Raw genomic sequence first — 20746 nt, forward strand, 5'->3', positions numbered from 1 at the left:
CCCACTGGAGCAGCATTAGCAAACCTGCCCACAAGGATGTTAGTCCCCCTCCAATTCAGATGCCATCTTTTTGAAGAGAGCCTTTCAACTACAAGATCCACTATTGCAATAGCAGCAAGCAGAGTCTGCCTTGAAAATTCAAAGTTGGGATTTCCAGTTATAGATTTGCACATCTTGCTGAACTATTCTTTCCAAAGACAGGCACCCAATCCAGAGTAGATATGTGGGTCCAATCATCCTGGGCAAGGTAATGCCTCATTGGAGTCTTGGCATGTTACTGAGGTCCTGCTCCTCATATACCCTGACAAACCTTAACACCTGTGGGTTGAGCCCATCTCCTGTAGGACTTCGTAAGGCAGACTCATGGAGATTTTGCAGTACAGGAAAGGAAAGAGTGTGCAACACCACATGGTGCTGGTCAGGCAGCATGAATCGGGCCCAAACCCCTGATCAAGAATCCTGACTCATCACTCCTGAAACATAACCTACCTGTGGCCTGCCATGGATGCTCCCTGACCTCCTGAGTTTCTCCAGCATTTTGTATGTTACTCCACTTCTCCAGCATCTGCAGTCTCTTTTAATTACCACCACCAAGCATATGTCTGATGCTGGAAGAAGAATCCACTCAATCCCTTTTCACTGCTCTCTTCTTCCTGCAAACTATCCTTTCAAAGGTTTAAAAAGCTGGACTAATTACTTTTCTATAACCCTGCAAGCTGTGTGTTGCCAATCACAACTAAAGTAGTTTCTCATTTTTATTTTGGGCCTTGGTTTTAATTTATTCTGCTTTTTCAGGATGAGAGAATGTTTGTTGCTATTCCCTAATTATCCGAGAGAAGGTTTGGATAGTCTTGAGCTTCAGGTTAATTTCTTATCATATGACTATACATGTACAATCAGATGAAACAGCATTTCTCTAGAATGCAGTACATGCACACACATACATAGAGTACACATGCCTCTGTAGTGGTTCACCAGAGGCTTAATCGAACCAATTTGGGAGCTTCTGAGTGACGTCACAATGCGATGGACCATGCGGGTTTTTAAAATGCTGTGCGTGACTGTTTGAGTAAAATGACTTTTATTGAACTTCAACTCAACTACATCTGATCATTTTCTCATTCTTCATTTCGCATTGCAACCCAACTACTCTATTGGTGACCCTGATGGCCCCAAACGGATTTTGGATTCAACATGGACAACACAGCGGTTTCCCTCTAACTGCCTGTTGTTTGGACTACGCAACCTGAAGTTTGGTTCAGGCAGACTGAGGCACAGTTCCACATTCACTAGAGAGAAGTGGATGCCACTAAGTACTATCATGTGGTAAATGCCTCTACCAGGACACGGCCAGTCAATTAGTGAATTTCCTTCGGGACCCACCAGTTCTCAGTAAGTACGAAGCCCTAAAAGCCCACCTTCTCCAGATTTACAGTCTCTTATGATGCAAGCGAGCTGCACAGCTCATCCACATTGATGGCCTGGGGACAGTGCCCCTTTGGAGTTAATGAATGAAATGTTGTCACTGGCAGACAGCCATAGGGCTTGCTTGCTCTTCAAGAAGTGGATTTCAGAGCATGTGTCAGAAGATATCCATCCGCCTCATGTTGGTTGATGAGGACTTTAATAACCCTTGAACAGTGGCCGCCCATGCAGATATTCTGTGGCGTGCAAAACAGCAAGGTGCAAGGCCTACAGAAATTAGTGCTACATCACATCCAAAGAACCAGGCTCCACGAGTACCTGCATCGAGGATGGACATTCCCACGGACAACCATGACTCCATGACAATGCCTATAATGGCTGGCCACTGTAACAGCCTACTCTAAGTCTGGGACAAACTCTCTCAGTGCAAATTTATAGTCAACACAGGTGTGGAGGTTAGTGTCCTTCCTCCTTCAGGCTTTGACACCACTACCAGGAGCACAGGACCTGCGCTCAATGTGGTGAATAACAGTTCGATTCATACATAGGCACACGAACAATACCCCTGAAATTCAGCAATAATAAATTCACATTGAAGTTCATTCTTGATGCTGTGTCCCGGCTGTTGTCTAAACTTCCTCAGAGCCCACTTACTGATAGTGAACACCATAACTTTTCAGACTTTCTGCTTTGGAAAATCCAAACTACTCACTCCCTGAACACCATGGAGAACTCGAACAATGAATTCACCAAGCTTCTTGCAGAGTTTCCGGACAATGTCATTCCCCAGTTACACACCACATCCTCCCCCAAGCCAGATGCCTGACAAGTTGAGGCTTGCAAAATCAGAGTTCCACAAAATGGAGCATCTTGGAATCATACGCAGGTCTAATAACCCATGGGCCTCCCCACTATATATAGACCCCAAAGCCATGGCAGGCTGGAGACCTTGCGGGGATTACATGTGTCTCAATGATGCTACCACTGCAGACCATTACCTTATGCTCTATATATAGCTTACACCCCTAACGTCGAAGTACTCGAGATGGCAGAGGTCGACAGCATCGAGTCCACGCTGCTGAAGATCCAGCTGCGCTGGATGGGTCACGTCTCCAGAATTGAAGAACCATCGCCTTCCCAAGATCGTGTTATATGGCGAGCTCTCCACTGGCCACCGTGACAGAGGTGCACCAAAGAAAAGGTACAAGGACTGCCTAAAGAAATCTCTTGGTGCCTGCCACATTGACCACCGCCAGTGGGCTGATAACGCCTCAAACCGTGCATCTTGGCGCCTCACAGTTTGGCGGGCAGCAACCTCCTTTGAAGAAGACCGCAGAGCCCACCTCACTGACAAAAGGCAAAGGAGGAAAAACCCAACACCCAACCCCAACCAACCAATTTTCCCTTGAAACCGCTGCAATCGTGTCTGCCTGTCCCGCATCGGACTTGTCAGCCACAAACGAGCCTGCAGCTGACGTGGACTTTTTACCCCCTCCATAAATCTTCGTCCGCGAAGCCAAGCCAAAGAAAGATATATAGGACTTTACAGCAAATCTTCATAGGGCCAGGATATTTTCTAAAATTAACGGTGCGTGGGTACCACCAAATCCCTGTCAACCCGGAGGATGTGCCCAAGATCATCATAACACCGTTTGGGCTCTTCAAATTTTTGATATTGGGTTTTGGGCTCAAAAATGCTACACAAACATTTCAGTACCTGATGGACGCAGTGGGGCATTGCATGGACTTCCTTTTTGTATACTTGGACAACATACTCATCACCAGCCACCCCCCACAAAGAACACCTGCATCATTTGCATTTACTCTGCTACCTCCGGACAGGAGGTTCCACCGACTGAAGTCAGTGAACCCTGCCAAGTGCAAATTCAGACATTCCTTTATTACAGAGTTCTTGGGACATCAGACCAGCAGCCAGGTGTTGTTTTACTGCCTAGCAAGATGGAAGCTATCCTCATACACAAGGCTCGATTCCATCAAAGGACTCCAGGAATTTGTGGGGTTTGTCAATTTCTTTCGTCACTTTCTACCCTCTGCTCCTCATATTATGACCTCATTGACCTCATGTCCAGTGATGCCAAAGAACTCGAGTAGACAAAGAAGATGATGGTAGCTTCCAGCAGAGCAAAGACACCCTAACGAAGACAACATTGCTGGTCCATCCACAAAAGGATGCACCAACCACCTTGACGATAGACATGTTCAACGCGGCAGTAGGCAGGGTTTTGGAACAGTACGCCAATAAACAATGGAAGCCTCTAGTATTTTGTTAGTAGGTACCTCCACCTTCCGGAAACAAAATACAGTACACTCGTTAGGGAACTGCTAGTGCTGTACCTAGCGGTCAGACACTTGCGCTATTTGTTTTTCAAGGAAGGGACTTCACAGTTTTTACTGACCGCAAACCACTAATGTTCACCTTTGCAAAGGCATCAGATCCCTGGTCAGCTCTCCAGCAACATCACCTATCTTACGTATCTGAGTTTTCAACCAGGATAAAACACATCTCCGGTAAGAGTAACGTGGTGGCTGATGTGCTGTCCCGCTCCTCTGTTCAAGCAGTATATGCCCTCTCTCCGGATGTAGACTACATGGCGCTTGCCAAAGCTCAGTGCCAGGACGACAAATTCCCGGCTTATAGAACTGCTGTCACAAGCCTCCAATTCAAGGATGTAGCCTTTGAGCTGTAAGGAACCACTTTCCCATGTGACATTTCCACAGGTCTGTCTCACCCTGATGTCCCTGCTGTGTGGAGACATTATATTTTTGATGCCATTCACGAAATGTCCCACCCTTCCATTTGAGTGAGAGTCCGCCTGATAACCGACAAGTTTGTATGGCATGGACTCAATAAACAGGACAAATACTGGGCAAAGACATGCATGGACTGCAAAAGTGCAAAGGCATGTGAAGGCGCCACTGGAGCTTTTCCAGCTATCTCAGCGCAGATTCGACCATATACATGTCGACATTGTTGGCCTGCCTCTGGTGTCACGAGGGTCTAGGTACTCATTAATGGTCAGTGGCAAATTTACTAGGTGGCCGCCAGAGGTGGTTTCTATGATGGACTCACCAACTGATTCATGCACCAGAGCTTTTATTTCTGCCTGGGTATCTCAGTTTGGCCTACCCACATACATCACCTCCGACAGAGGTCCACAGTTTACCTCCGCACTCTGGGATGTTTTATCATGACTGCTGTGAATGCAGCTCCACCACACAACAGCCTGCCACTTGCAGTCGAATAGCCTGATGGAGCAGTTACATAGGTACATGAAGGCTGCACTGATGGCCCACCTCCAGGGATCTAATTGGGTGGACGAGCTGTCCTGGTCCTCCTGGGTATAAGAAAAACACCCAAGGAGGATCTCAACTCCTCATCGGCAGAGTTGATTTATGGAGCCTCGTTTATTGTACCTGGGGAGTTCGTGCCCGCAGCATGCGGACAGGAGGTGCCACCGACTGAAGTCAGGCAGACTGCGGGAGCAGCTTGTAAAATTTGCACCAGTTCCCATGTCAAGGCATGGAGCAATGACACCCTTCAACCCAAAGGAACTCCGGGACTGTGAGTTTGTGTTTGTGGCCACCTCCCTGAATTGACTCCAATCCGTGGTTTTGAAGCAGTTGCTCAGCGCTGCTGTGGCTTTCTCTGGACAAGTCCTGAACTCCCTGTGAACGGGTTTGATCTGTATGCAGGGATTAGCAGATTGGATATGTGGTCTGGGTATACAAGGTGAGGGAGGGAGGGAAACATGGCCTTGTGTGCTCCAGGGACATTTGTGTAGACCTTCTCTCCCCCATTTGCAAAGTTTACATGCTGTTGGAGATGTGGCTGTTTTAAAAATAAATAGAGGTGCCGCCAAGATCTGCCACTGGTGTGGATCTGTGGAGAGCGGGGAGAAAATTCCCAAATGCCCTGGCTGATTGCTGTTAGTCTGTTTAGGCATTAAACGGCTTGTTGAAGAAGGCGACAGTGGTTTATTTTAAAATCCCATGACCCAAGATGGCAGCGCCTATGATTGGCAGTGGCAAAGAGTGGTTGCAAATGCCGGGAAGCAAAGGACTAGCATAGGGCACCAGAAAAAGGGGACTCAATCCTCCCATTTGAGAAGGAGAAGCATGGGAGGCTGACCTTGGTGGCAGACCAGTGAGGGGGTCTGAGGCTAAAAGAAGTGGGCTGTTGGTGACTCGAGGTGAGGTGTCCACATAGGATGTGGGCTGCTGAAAACTGTGGTCAAAGGCCTCACACCAGGCTGCGAACCGCTGAAGACTGGCTTGAGACTGGCTGAAGGGGTAGCAGGTTTTGGAACTGAGATGTGAGAGGGCACTGAAGGCTTTCTGATTGTGTCAGAGTTTCAAATCTGAAGCTCAGGTTGCCGATGGTTTGGACTGGACTGTGTGGCTGCAGAGGGCTTGGGAGCACTGGAGACGAAACCACAGACACTCAGGGACCTTGGGCGGACACTCTTTGGCTTCTCCTTCTCTGGCTGTCCTTATGGCAGTCAAAAGGAAGTTTCATGTAATCTCACATTTTCCATTTTATTACATAGAATAAACATCATTTAATTTACCGGTAATTCTAATTTAATTTTAAGTTAGACATGCTGCACGGTAACTGGCCAATTCGGCCCACGTGTCCGTGCTGCCTGATTTACACTCAATTAACCTATGCGCCCAGTACGTTTCAAATAGTGGGAGAAAACTGGAGCCCCCAGGGAAAACCCATGCAAGCACGGGGAGAACGTACAAACTCTTTACCAACAGCATGGGATTCAAACCCTTGTTTGATCGCTGGCGCAGTAAAGGCATTGCAATAACCACTACATCAACCATGTCATCCTTGAATCTTGAAAGTTGGCAGGATTGAAGTGATCAGCAACAATCATACAACCATCAGGGAGGGCCGGGGTGAAGCACCATCAATGGCTTTTTAAGAAACCAATAGGCTTTTATTTACTGAAGAACAAAGGCTCGACTGTCCTGCAGTGAGGAGGGGGCTGTGGTAGTCATCTTTATCTAGGGGCCTGTGAGAGGGGCCACAGGTATAGTCGACCAATGGGTGTGCCTGACCAGACAATCTACGCAAAGAGTAGTTTACACATTCATCCCTTGTTTTTTTAAAAGGAGTCCAGCAGATGAAGGAACTTACAAAGTCACAAATTAAGTCTCTCAGGCAGTCTGGTCATTCATTGGGACCATAGTAGTACCAGTTGTGGCTGAGGTGTAGTGACGTGGTCCTGGACAGTCACGGGCACCTGTACATACTCATTGGTGTGGGATGATGGGTAGGCACCAATGACTCTGGTGTATCCTCCCTTGTGGTGGAGCAGGAGCAGGGTACCAAGGGTCAGGTGTATCATGCATGTTCATGGTGTGTGGGGTGATCCGCAGAGGTCTCCAAGGCCCCTGGGGGAGCCAGGTCCCGGAGAGAGACAGTATCTTACATCCGTCAGGATATGTCACGTGGACATATTGGGGATTGGCATGGACGAAGTGGACCCTTTCGACCATAGGGTCAGACTTGCATCTCCTCACATGCTTCCAGGGTAGGATGGGCCCTGAGAATGTCAGCCACGCCCAGTCGCAGATTTTATGGGAAAGGAAAACATACTTTCATGCAGTATGGCATTCGTGGCCGTGCAGAGCAGGGACTTGATGGAATGGAGTGCCTCTGGGAGGACTCCTGCCACCGGGAAACCTTTTGACCACAGGGCCAGGAGGACAGCCTTCCAACCATGGCATTTGCCATTTCCTCTTGCCCATTCCCCTGGGGGTTGTAGCTCATGGTCCTGCCTGTGGCAATGCCTCTGGCCAATAGGTATTGGCACAGCTCATCAGTCATAAAGGTGACCTCCAGTCACTGTGGATATAAATGGAGAAGCCAAATATAGCAACTCATGTCAGAGCAGGGAAAGGCAAATGGAAACCGGGAGTACTCACTGATGATATTGAGAAAATACACGTTGTGGTCAGTGGAAGTCAAGGGTCCTTTGAAGTCGATACTGAGGCACTCAAAGGGATGGTGGCTTTTATTAACTGTGCCCTGTCTGGCAGGTAGAAGTGCAGCTTGCCCTTTTTGCGGACCTTCTTTGTCATGGATCTGATCTCATCGATGGAGTATGGAAGGTTGCAGGCTTTGATGAAGAGGAAAAACCTGGTAACTCCGGGATGACAGAGATCCATGGGACAGGCTGTCTGCTGGCTCATTAAGTTTTCCCAGCCATAGCTATGGGTGGACAGTTCAATTCTCCATCTCAATATTTTGACGTTTTTGATTTTGATTGTTAAACATGAACGTGACTGCACGTTGGTCGGTCGGCAGGGTGAATAGTTTACCAGCTAGGTAATGGTGCCAGTGGTGCAATGCCTCGACATTGGTTTGGGCCTCTTTCTCAAATGAGGAGTGCCCTGAATGGTACAGCCTACCTGCCACTTGTGGCTGCCAGAGCAAAGTCTGATGTATCACTTTCCACCTGGAACGGGATAGATTCATCCACATTGTGCATTGTACCTTGGTAATGTCTGCCTTGATGCGATTGAAGGCTGCACGAGCCTCTGCCCTCAGATGGAAGGATGTGGATTTAACGATGGGGTGGGGCTTGTCTGCATAATTAGAGACTCATTGGGCATAATAGGAGAAGAACCCAAGGCACATCTTCAGGGCATTGCTGTGGGAGAGAAAGTTCCAGGAGTTGCTGCATGTGGTCAGGGTTGGGACCAATGACTCTCTTCTTGATGCAGCCAAGGATGGAAAGGTGGGTTGTGCAAAATACACACTTGGCCTTATTGTATGTGAGATTGAGGAGCTTGGCTCTTTCAAGAAATTTCTGGAGGTTGGCATCACAGACCTGCAGGTCATGGTCGCAGATAGTGACGTTGTCAAGGTTAGGGAAGGTGCTCTGCAACCCATACTCATCCACCATGCAGTCCATCTCCCACTGGAAGACTGAGACCATGACCGGCACGAAATGGTAGAGGCAGCCAACTGCCTCGAACCCCACACACTAATGGTCCTCTGGGCAGATAGGGAGCTGGTGAAATACCAACTTCAGGTCAATGGTTGACCATGTTGGCAATGTGTGGGAGGGGGTATGCATCCAATTGCATGTATCTAAGAATGGTCTGATTGTAGTCAATGACCTTCCTGTTCTTTTCCTTGTTCCGGACTACCACTTCAGAACTGTGCTCTCCAGGGGCTTCAATGACCCCTCCTTGAGTAAGCGTTGTCCCTCTGACCAAATGAAGGACCTGTCCTGGCACTGTACTGCCTACTTTTAGCGGCAATAGGTTTACAGTCGGGGATGACATTGGTGAATAATGACGGGGCGGGGGGGGGGTTTCATTTTAAGTGTGGAGAGCCTGCAGGTTGTGTGTGGTGAGCGGCTGGGTTGTTTGCCGTGTATGCAGGCGGGGGTGTTGTGGAGAGTGGGGGAAGTGCAGCAGTCAGTTGGAAAATTGCCATTTATACACAGTGAAGGGTGAATGGGATCATCGAACTCCATCGTCATGCCTTTAAAGTAACACTGGAAATCCAGCCCCAATAGTACAGCAGTGCATATCTGTGACATTACCAAAAGTTTAAAGTCTTTATAGTCTGTGCCTGCACTGTTAGAGTCACCACGCAGTAGACCTTGACATCCACTGTGTGTGACTTGGAGGCCAAGGAGATCTTCTGGTTCACTGGCCATACTGCGAGGGAAAGACACCGCACTGTGTCTGGGTGTATGAAGCTCTCTGTGCTCCCACTGTCGAATAAGCAAATCGTTAAGTGGCTGTTTACCTTAATGTCCATCAATGACCTGATGAGCTGATGTGGGATGTCCTGGTCGAGCATGATGGAGCCCAGTGTCAGACCACTGCACATTGCTGCTGTGGACAGTGGTGTCCAAGATGGTGGCCCCCAGGGCCCACATATGGCACTGCTGGATCCCGAAGATGCTGCCCAATATGGCACTGCTGGCCTCCAGTGATGACGGTGTCCAGGATGATGCCCCCCACGATCTGCACACGGTGCTGCTAGGAAGTGGTTTTGACTTACACACTTTGGCATAGTGGCCCTTTTTCCCACAGCTGGAGCAAGTTGAATAATTTCCTGGGCAGCTTGCCCAGGCCACAGAAGCTACACCTTGGGTGCTTCCGGAGCACTGTGGTCATGGCCGGATCGCTGACTGGACAGGGCAACAGTGGAGGGAGGCACTCATGGAGCACTGCTGCCATGCTCAGGTTGTTAGCAGTATGGGGGACCCAAAATGGCAGCAACTAGGGTATCCATGAGGCAGCCACATTGTCAGTTGATTAGACCTCCATGTTCTGGTGTGCCATCTCCAGTGTAGCTGCCAACTTAACTGGTCTCTACAGACTGAGCTCCCCTTGCACGCCCATTGGTCGACTATACCTGTGGCCCCTCCCACAGGCACCTAAATAAAGGTGACTACCACAGCCCCCTCCTCAATGCAGGACAGTCGAGGCTTTGTTCTTCAGTAAATAAAAACCTATTGGTTTCTTAAAAAGCCACTGATGGTGCATCACCCCCGCCCACCCTAATGGTTGTATGATTGTTGCTGATCACTTTAATCCTGCCAACTTTCAAGATTCAAGGATGACATGGTTGGTGTAGTGGTTAGCGCAACACCTTTACAGCGCCAGCAATCAGAACAAGGGTACAAATCCCACGCTGTTGGTAAAGAGTTTGTACGTTCTCCTCGTGTTTTCCCTGGGGGCGCCGGTTTCCTCCCACCATTTGAAACATACTTGGCGCGTAGGTTAATTGAGTGTAAATCGGGTAGCATGGACATGTGGGCCGAATTGGCCAGTTACCATGCTGCATGTCTAAATTAAAACTAAATTAGAATTACTGGTAAATTAAATGATGTTTATTCTATGTAATAAAATAGAAAATGTGAGATTACATGAAACTTCCTTTTGACTGCCATAAGGTCTCTAGCGGATGTAGTTTGACCTGATCCCTGCAAAGTAGGTGTCCCTTGTCATGTCCTCTGTGTACTCCGCAGTAGTCACAGGCCCTGCCGAGGGACTGTAGAGCCCAGAGGCACTGAACTCACCAGGTCACTGTTTGCAGGTCACTAGAAGGGGTAGATAACATTAATCTTCTACAGGTACTGTCCTTTGAGTATGTCCATGGCTTCCTGGAGTACATCAAGGAGCCAACCTGGAAGTGCAGTACCTGCAGTTTATTGATTTCTGACCACACAATGGTAGAGGAGGCCTTCAGGAATGCTTCAAAACAGTGCAGCCAGAGTTTGAAGTTAATGGCTGCCTCAGGCGATTGAGGTTCAATCTCCAGCTTTTCTGGCTTCATCTGCTCCATTGTAAAAACTTTCAGTGAATAAAATAAAATTTCAGTGAATAAAATTGGTACACCATCAATTACTCAAAGACTGAGGTTGAGAAACCAATAGACTTTTATTCACTGAAGAACAATGGCACGTCTTTTTGGATTTCTATTCGTAAGTTTTGCAATGTGTAACAGGTGTTGTTTTTCCGTTGAATCCTGAGTTATTTTTGATAGGAAATTTTTAAAATATAACTCCTAAGTTACATTTATCAGATTTTCAATTGAAATTTGTCAGATTAGCTCTGGTGATAGCAAGGAAATGTATTGCTGTTACTTGGAAATCAGATATTTCTTTAACATTTGGAAGATGGCAAACATAGGTTCAAAGTTGTATTCCATTAGAAAAAAATACATATAATTTGAGAGATAAATATTCTACATTTTACAGAGTTGGAGCCCGTATATTTGAATATTAAGTTTGAATTTATAAATAATTCTTTTGAACCCTCCATCCAGTGAAGTCTTTCCTTAATAAATCATGTTCTTTTGTGAAATGTTTTGGGATTTTTAAGTGTTTCTTAATGCAATCCAATTTAATATATTATCTATACTCATTATAGTATTTTAGTAATTTAGTTTTTTTGTGGTTTAGTATAGTTTTTAATGGGGATAGGTTTGGGGTGGGGGTTGGGAGGGGTGTTTTACATTGGTTTTTATCTTGTAGCTTTTTAATGCTTTTTTTTCTCTTTCTATACAGGTCAACGTGTATTCAATCAATCATTTGTAACAATATAATATATGGTTCCAATTTGTTTTATATGTGTTGATTCTAAATAAAATATTTTAAAAAAAGGTATTGCAGTCTTGGCATCACTTTCATTTTGATGCAGTTAACCATTCCCACTAAAGTAATCGGTAGGCCTCTCCATTTCTGTAGGTCCTTTCTATCTTCCCAAGATGAGGAACATAATTTAGTTTGTATAGATTTTACAAGTTATTGTCAGACACTATTCCAAGATATTTTATTCCATCTGTCTTCCATTTAAATTTACTTCCTTTTTGGTATCTTTCATATTCAAAATTTGTTAATGACATTATCTTATTTTTATCCATATTTATTTTGTAGCCTGATATTTTCCCATATTTTTCTAGTGTTCCTTGTAATTTTTCCAAAGATTTAGCCGGTTCTGATAGGTACAATAGCACATCATTGGCAAATAGATTGATTTTGTGTTTTTCTTGCCCAACTTTGAAGCCCTTTATATCCGGATCCCTTCTTATTATTTTTCCCAGTGATTCAATCTCTAAAATAAAAAGTGCTGGTGACAGGGGGCATCCCTGTCTGCATGATCTACTCAAGGGGAGCGCCGCCGACATCTGATTATTTGTTATTAATTTAGCTTGTGGTTTATGTAAAAGTTTTTATTCAATTTATAAATGTTTTGTCTATACCGAATTTTTCCAGTGTTTTAAATAAACAGTGCCATTCCAAACGGTCAAATACTTTTTCCATATCTCGGGAGGCTGTAATACTTGGATTTCATTCAGATTTAGCCATGTGTATTATATTAAATAATCTTCCTAGACTATATGAGGAATGTCTTTCTTTAACAAATCTTGGCTGGTCTGTATGTATCAGTTTTGGCAAGTATTGTCCTAACCTATTAGCCAATGCTTTCACTAGTATCTTATAATCAACATTTAACTGGGATATGATGATGTTTTTTGTGGGTTCTTATTCTTTTTTGTAATAACCATGGTTGAGAATAACTCCAGCATGGTCTGTGTTTCCACAGCTTGGTCCAGGATATCCATTAAAAGGGGCATTAATAATTCTTTGAATTGTCTATAAAACTCAAGTGGAAATCTTTTTCAATCTCTTCCTTTGTGAAGGGAGTATCTAATTCTATCCTTTCTCTTTCTTCCAGCCTTGGAAATTTGACATTCAGTAAAAATTCTTCCATTTCGTTCTCATCTCGTAGTAATTCTGATTTGTATAGTTTTGTGTAATAGTCTAAAAGTGTCATTAATTTATTTTTGCTTATATATACTGGAATGTCTGTTTCTGTTTTTATACATTTATCATTCTTGATGACTCCTCTGTTTTAATCTGCCAAGCTAAAACTTTGTGCTCCCATTCACCCATCTTATAGTATTGTTGTTTAGTTTTTAATGTAGGATTTTCTGTCCTATATGTTTGAATTCTATTATATCTTGGTTTTTTAGTTGCCAGTAATCTGTATTCTTCATGTAGTCCTGTTCTTTGAATTTTTTTCTAATTCTTTAATATCCTTCTCCAAACTGTTTACTTCTGCCATATGTTCCCTCTTAAGTTTCTTCATATAGGATATAACTTGTCCCCTTAAAGATGCTCTAAGCATGTTCCATATCAGAAAACTATTATTAGTAGATGGCAGATTTGTTTCACAAAATATTTCTATCTATCCCTTTATAGATTTGCAGAAGTCTGTTCTTTGAAGCAATGTTGTATTGAAACACCATCTGTATACATTCTCTTGCTTTTCCATGTTTCTATCTCCTTTCTTCTTCTTTGGCTTGGCTTCGCGGACGAAGATTTATGGAGGGGGTAAATGTCCACGTCAGCTGCAGGCTCATTTGTGGCTGACAAGTCCGATGTGGAACAGGCAGACACGGTTGCAGCGGTTGCAGGGGAAAATTGGTTGGTTGGGGTTGGGTGTTGGGTTTTTCCTCCTATATATCTACAGTTATATATATAACTATATATCTATAGTTAATGATGAATAGTCTGATAGAAGCCTTGATAGATATTCTGTTTTTTGTCACTCTACTTTTTAAGTGGGCAGACATAAAAAATAAGTCATATATGAAATTGTGGTTTTTGCTGCTTTCGTCCTTGTTATTGTTCTTGCTGATTTATCTAATATTGGGTCCAAGCAGAAATTAAAGTCTCCTCTAACTAATATATTTTGTCTTCCCTTGGCTGTTTTTAAGAAGATATCCTTCATGAAGGCTTCATCATCAGAATTTGGGGCATAAAGCCTTTTGGCTTGATCAAATGAGGTATCTTCTATTAATACTGGTGTATTTTTATTAATTAGAATCGCCACCCATCTTGACTTTGAACCAAAGGGAGACAATATTATTTGTCACATTCATCCTCTTTTTAATTTATCATGTTCCAATTTGGTAAGATATGTTTCCTGCAAAGAGATTACATCCACTTTTAATTTCTTTAAGTATGCCAAGACCCACTTCCTCTTTCCTGATCCATTTATCCATTAATATTAAGACTGCATTTTATCCATATTATTTTTCCATACAAATATTGCATCACAATAATATGGTCCAAATTTTCTAAATACTGTCATAACATACATTTCCAACACATCCATTTCCCCTTTAAGAAACACACAGACACATCACTAGCTCTGACAGTGACATTGAATATAGTAACTGGAAGTCCACGCAAAAAGCCCATGGGTTCTTCCGAAGAAGAAGAAGAAACCCTCTCTTTAAAATGCCTCCTCTCCTGGCACTGCCATCTTCCCCCCAAGTCAGAGTTCCTAACTTGCTACTTTCCTTTCCACCTTTTCAGAGCTCTCCATATAAACCACTATATATTTTTTATTTTAACAGTGAAAGCAAGATGGCTCAGTACTATTAGTGTAAATGAAAAGATACATCTGCTTTGAAATGGTCTTTTCAGCCCTTTCATCTGGTGATTTTATTCTTTTTATAATTTTCTTAAAAATTCTTCCTCTTCTTTATTCTTGAAAATTTTTTGATGACCTCCTGAGACATCCATGGCTGGATAAATCATTCAATATTTAAAGTTTTTAGATCCCAGTTGATCCTTTACCTTGTCAAATTCCTTTCTTTGTTTGACCAAAACAGGGTTGAAGTCCTGGAAAAGCATTACTTCTGCATTGTCCACCACTAATGGGCCATTATTATTTTTTGGATATTCATATGGTGCTCCCACTATCACATCTCTCTCCCAGTAACTTAAGTCTTTCCAGGACTGATCATGGTCACTGTTTGCCAGTTCTTCTGGGTCCAAGGGTTCGGCGAGCCCTTTCAATTTGCAGCATTGCATTTAACTTATTTTGTCCCAGCATTTGTGCGATCCATGTTTTAAAGAAACTCACTGCATCTTTTCCCTCTATTCCTTCTCTCAGTCCAATGATTCTTATGTTGTTACGTCTGCTGAAATTTTCCATATGGTCGATCTTGTCCATCAGTCCTTTCTTTTCTATGTCCCATATTTTTGTTTTTTCTTCCAGTGCCTTCAGCTTGTCTTTTGTTTTGTCCAGCTCAGCCTCTGAATGAGTCACTCATTCATTTAAGACTTCCATTACTTTTTGATTTCCATTATCTTCTCTGATATGTCTCTCATTGCTGATTCCACACTCATAAAGCAACTGCATAAATTTTCCAACATGTTCAGGATGGAGGCTAGACCTTGGGCTGACTCCCCAGCTCTGCTGGCTTCAGCCAGTCCCAGGCCCCTACTGAGTTACTCCTCATCAGGCTTTCACTCGATGTTCCTGGCTGAGCTGTCATTTCTTCAGTTTTGGTTCTTGGTTGTCATTTAACACTTGCTTTATCCATTTTTGACAATAAAATTCTGTTTTTTGAGCTTTTAAACCATGTTTTTGATACTTTTTATGGAGAGTATAGACGACACTTTCCAAGTTCTCGTATTTCCCAATTTCCAAACATAAGTGACAATATTCCTAATAGCAATCTTATTTCCAATAAATCAAACTTCATATTTGCAGCTGTTAGCAGCTTTAATTTGTTGGTAAAAGGAATAAATATTTTTCATAACTTGGCATTGAGATTTTCATAACAAAATATTCAGCTATATTTAAAGACAATGATATAAAACGATAATAAGAGACGATTAAGACTAAATAAGATGAATTCAAAGAAAAGTATGCTTCTCATGATTCTCTGAAGAATGAGAGCAAGCTTCCCATATGCCCAGATATTACAACATAGGGTAATGCTACAAACAATTCTTCCTTAAAGGGATAGTCATGAAATTAACTAGAAATCAAAAGCACAAGGTTTCAACCTTAAAGAGAGCTCTTTCTGCTCAGCTCCTTAGCATGACACACTCCCACCACCCCTTCAATAATCAACAAAAGAAAGTAAACCTTTCTTGCCCTTTGGTCAACTCTCCCTTTGTGTGCCATCTTGACCAAAGCAGTTGTTTGGTCTAAAAACTGTGAGGCCTATTTTTTTCCCTGTTCTACCGTGAATTCCTGTTATGTTCCCAAAACCTTTTGTGGCTAATGTTCCTGCAGGTATGGCTTCAATCAGCACTAGCTCACTTCAGTTTGTGTTATCCACTCCCAAAATTGCACTTTTGGTTCAGCGCAATCAACCGCATGACCTGTAGCTCTACCCTGATAATGAGGTACGAGCAACAATTTTCCAAGGGGCCTCTAATGGGTGAGAGTTGCAGGCTAATTGAGTGCTGCCAATGCATTCATTTCAGCAAAATAAAATTACTTTTGCCCAGACACCATGATTGATGATCACAAGGTTGGTGCATGGCCTGAACCATACCATGTTTGGGACATAAATGTAATTGCATGGATTAGCAGGCCACTTACCTTAAATTAATTGTTTTTAAGACACAGCAAGCCATTTTTGTTGAATTAGTTTTTGGATTTCATTTAAAATGCATTTGGATTTTAAATCTGTAGTTTATCTGAAACTTGTTTCTCAGGAATTGCAATCAAGTCATTAGAATGCGAGCCCAGTGAGAGTTACCCTGCAGTGAAACAAATTTAAAGTTTATTTCAATTTATATTCAAAATTATACTCATAGCAATTACGTATGATTTGTAATCCAACAGAGTTGACTGTTTCAGAGAAGGAGAACCAGCATAAGACAACTGAAGATGGGATTAGACAAAGGGATAGAGAATGGAAAAAATGGGCAAGTTCAAGTTTATGACCAAAAAGAACAGTGGTTCACATTGCACAAATAATGACATATAAATATATAATTTTGAATAACTATATACATTTATTTTAATAAAGTGGATAGAGAAGAACTAGTGTGAAAACCAAGGCAGAAAAATAAAACACATTAGAAAGAATATCAGAGAAAAATAATCAAAGAACTACAAGTGTTAATGACTAGAGACAGATTGTGAGCTGCTGGCAACTTGTGGTCAAAAGACTCGTGCAGGCTGTGGACTGCTGGTGATCGACTAATGAGCTGCTCAAACAAACCCCCCATTGCTATTAATTGAACTATAATATTTATTTATTTTAATATTTGTATACAAGTATGAAATATGAAGTAAGAAGATGAAGAATGTACAAGGATGAAGAATGTATGAGGATGAAGATGAAGAATGTTTGAGGAAGAAGAATGTATGAAGTATGAAGATGAAGAATGCATGAAGTTGAAGAATGTATGAAGATGGTGGTTTTGATGGAGCCACAGTAGTGGCAGTGCTGCCACTGGTATGGACCCATTGGGAATGAGGGAGTGGTGATGCAGCGCTCCCGCAGAGTCCAACCACCCAGTCAACTGCCATCAGCTCTGCACGGGCTTTGAATGGCCCATTGAGGGAGCTGACAGTGGTTTAAGTAGAAATCCCGTGACTGTGGGTCTGGGCCCAAAATGGTGGCGTCTATTAATCGGCAGCAGCCACAAGAGGCTGCAGACTCTGGGGAAGCAGAGGACGGGAGCAGAACACCAGAGGATGGGAAGACCATGCAGTGTGTGAGAGGGAGAAGTGGAGATGACCCATGGGGATAGAGACCATGGTGACCAGCTCTATGGCTGAAGGGGACCAGTGCATGCAGTGTGACTCAAGGAGAGGAACCCACAGAAGGTGTGGGCTGCTGGAGACTGCTGTCAGGAGACTCTTCTGGGGACTTCTGGAAACTGGCTTGAACTGGCTGAAGGGGTACCAGGTATCAGAGCTGGGATTCAAGGAGGTGCCAAGGATGCTGGAGAGACCCTGACTGTGTTGGAGGTTCGGATCTGGAGCTCGGGTTGCCAATGGCTTAGACTGGAGTCTGTGTGGCTGTGGAGGCTGCGGCAGTGCTGGAGGGGAATCTAAGGACACTTAGTGACTCTGGGGGGGGGGGGGCGGGGGGGGTGTAACTCTCTTTTGCGTCTCTTTCTCTGACTGCAAAAGATGCTTCAGGCAATTCCTGCTGGTGGTGAATCTTTTTGCCTTGTAGCAGGCAAAAATCAATTTCATGTAATCCAACACTTTTATTACTATGATAATAAACTGAATCTTGAATCTTGAAGTACGGTGCACTTGTATAGTTTATTTGTATGTGTGTTTGTAGTGCTTTGCACCAAGTACCAGAGAACATTGTTTCATTGGATTATATGTATACAATTGGATGATAATTAAACTTAAGCTTCCAGTTGATGGACTCACATGAGTCTGCAGGCCCTTGGAGATTGGCTGGGAACCAGGTATCAGAACCTCGAGATACAGCTGAGGGCAAGAGAGCTCTCAAAGGGCCTCAGGTACTGAAAGCTTCCTGATCGTGTCGGTGGTTTGGATCGAGAGCTCAGGTTGCCAATGGATTGATTAGGAGTCTGTAAGGGAGCACTGGAGGCAAATCGACGGACATTCGTTGTCTCCGAAGGGACTCATTATTGGGGATGCCGTGCAATGCTAATGGCAATTCTTTATTTGCCTTCATTGCAGACAAATGACAATATCATGCAATATGATGACTATTTTTATTACATGACAATAAATTGAACCTTCAATTTTGCAGGCATATGTTGATTGAAGTAAAAACACAATGCCCTGTACTGGAGAAACTCAGCTGGTCAAACAGTGTTCTTTACAGAGCAAACATAAAGATACATAACCAACCTATTGGGCTTGAGCCCTTCATCAAGGGGTTGTAGCTTAAGGCCCAAACATTGGTTATATATCTTTACCTTGCTTCCATAAAGGACACTGTTTGACCTGCTGTGGTTTTTTTTTTACTTCAATCACGGTGGCTGCATGCTTTCGTGTTTTACCCTTATAAGTTGATTTCTACCATGTATATAACAATTTTTGTATAATTATGTGACAATCAAGGGACCTTGAACACAGATGGAAAATTAAACCTTACAATGATCGAATTCTCAGTTATTATCAGCCATTTGTTCAAATGGATCCCAATAAAACAGCATTCTCCAGTCCTCAGTACAAAAACACTACCAGACATAGTACACATGCAGATAAACAATACATATGCTAAATTAATATTGTTTCATAAATGGTAGAGTCATGGAGTTCATTCAGTTGGTCACCAGTCTCATTGCCCGTGGGAAGAAGCTGTTCCTCAGCCTGGTGGTTCTGGTTCTGATACTGCTGTACCTCTTCCTGGACAGGAGTAGCTGAAATATGCCATGTGTGTGGTGGCAGAGGCTCTTAATGATTTGTCTACCCTCTGGAAATAATGATCCCAGTAGATCATATTGATGGGGGGGAGGGGGGAGTATAGACTTAAGTGCTCCTCACTGCCACTCTTATGGTCCTGTAGATTGACTTCCTCAAGTCAAGTGGCCTTTATTTATTGTTTATACCATGATTGCATGGTAAAGACGAGATAGCGTTTCTCCAGGACCACGGAACATATAAGTTAGAATAGAAGTTTAACACATTGAAATATTAAAATTTTAAGACATATACAGTAACAGTCCATGGTACACTATCCACGTATGTTCTGGGAATTCAGGAGGCTGATGGCTTGTTGCCCGATCTTAACTTAAGGGCCCAAGTGCTGCAGTACCTCCGACCCAGATGGCAGAAGGGAGAACAGTTTACATGAAGGGTGTTTGAAGGCCTTCACAATGTTTATTGCCTTTCACCAGCATCAAGTGTTGTAGACATCCTTCACGGTAGGAAGAGAGCCCCTATTCTGCTGGCTTCACTATCCTCTGCAGAGTCTTGCAGTTCGAGGAGGTACAGCTTCCAAACCAGGTGGTGATGCAGTTGCACAGAATGCTCTCAATACATCCTCTGTAAAATGTGGTGAGGATGGAGGGTGGGAGATGGAGTTTCCTCAGCCTTTGTAGGAAAGTAGAGGTGCTCCTGGGCTTTCTTGGATATGGAGCTGGTGTTGAGGGACCAGGTAAGATTCTCTGCCAAGTGCACTCCAACGAACTTGATACCCTTGATGACCTCAACGATGGAGCTGTCAATGGTCAGTGGAGCAAGGTCCCCCCGGGCCCTCCTGAAGTCGACAACCATCTCTTCCATTTTATTAACGTTCAGATACAGGTTGTTGGCTCTACACCAGTCTGTTAGTGACTGCGGCTCATCTCTGTATGCTGACTCATCATTCTCACTGATCAGGCCCATCACGGTCATGTCATCAGCAAACTTGATGGTGTGGTTCAAGCTGTGTTTAGCTGCACAGTCTGGGTCAGCAGAGTTAAGAGCAGTGGACTAAGCACAGCCCAGGGTGGGGGGGGGCAGAGGTGGGGGTGATGGTCTTGTAAGTGTCATTTCTGATTTGGACTGCCTAAGGTCTCCCCCACAGGAAGCCAAGAATCCAATTGCAGAGGGAGATGTTTAGACCCAGCACGTTCAACTTCCTTATCAGGTACTGAGGTCTGATAGTGTTGAATCCTGACTGGAGTCAACACACAAATACATGAATCCTTATTTTCTAGGTGAATGAGGGCCATATGGAGGGTGGTGGTGATGGCATTGTCTGTAGTGCAGTTGATAATTTGGAGGAGAGCTGGTCTTCTTCACTGCCATGTCATTTTTAGCCTCTAAGCACACGTAGACATTGTTTAGTGCTGTGCGTCTGGGAGGGAAGCATCCCCAGCACAGGCAGATGGTGGAGTCTTGTTGTTGGTGATGTCTTGGATGCCCTTCCACATGCATCGCGTGTCCTTGCTGTCCAGGATGTAGCTGTGAATGCGCTGGGCATGTGGACGCTTTTCCTCCCTGATGGCTTTAGACAGCTTGGCTCTTGAATAGCCAGGCCTACCTTATTGTCCGCTCTGAAGGCTGCGTC

At 43.9% G+C, this 20746-nt stretch overlaps 1 long non-coding RNA gene across 1 annotated transcript in view; it reads left to right on the plus strand.

Annotated features, from left to right (window-relative positions):
* LOC138738987 (uncharacterized) overlaps positions 1–16675 on the plus strand; it is a 36497-nt gene extending 19822 nt beyond the window's left edge. The window contains exons 3-4 of the long non-coding RNA XR_011341927.1: positions 13712–13780; positions 16591–16675. This is a non-coding gene — a long non-coding RNA (uncharacterized lncRNA). The remainder of the gene's footprint in view (positions 1–13711; positions 13781–16590) is intronic.
* Positions 16676–20746: the final 4071 nt, after the last annotated feature.

The sequence above is a fragment of the Narcine bancroftii genome, chromosome 7, assembly GCF_036971445.1.
Source record: "Narcine bancroftii isolate sNarBan1 chromosome 7, sNarBan1.hap1, whole genome shotgun sequence".
Classification (NCBI taxonomy): domain Eukaryota; kingdom Metazoa; phylum Chordata; class Chondrichthyes; order Torpediniformes; family Narcinidae; genus Narcine; species Narcine bancroftii.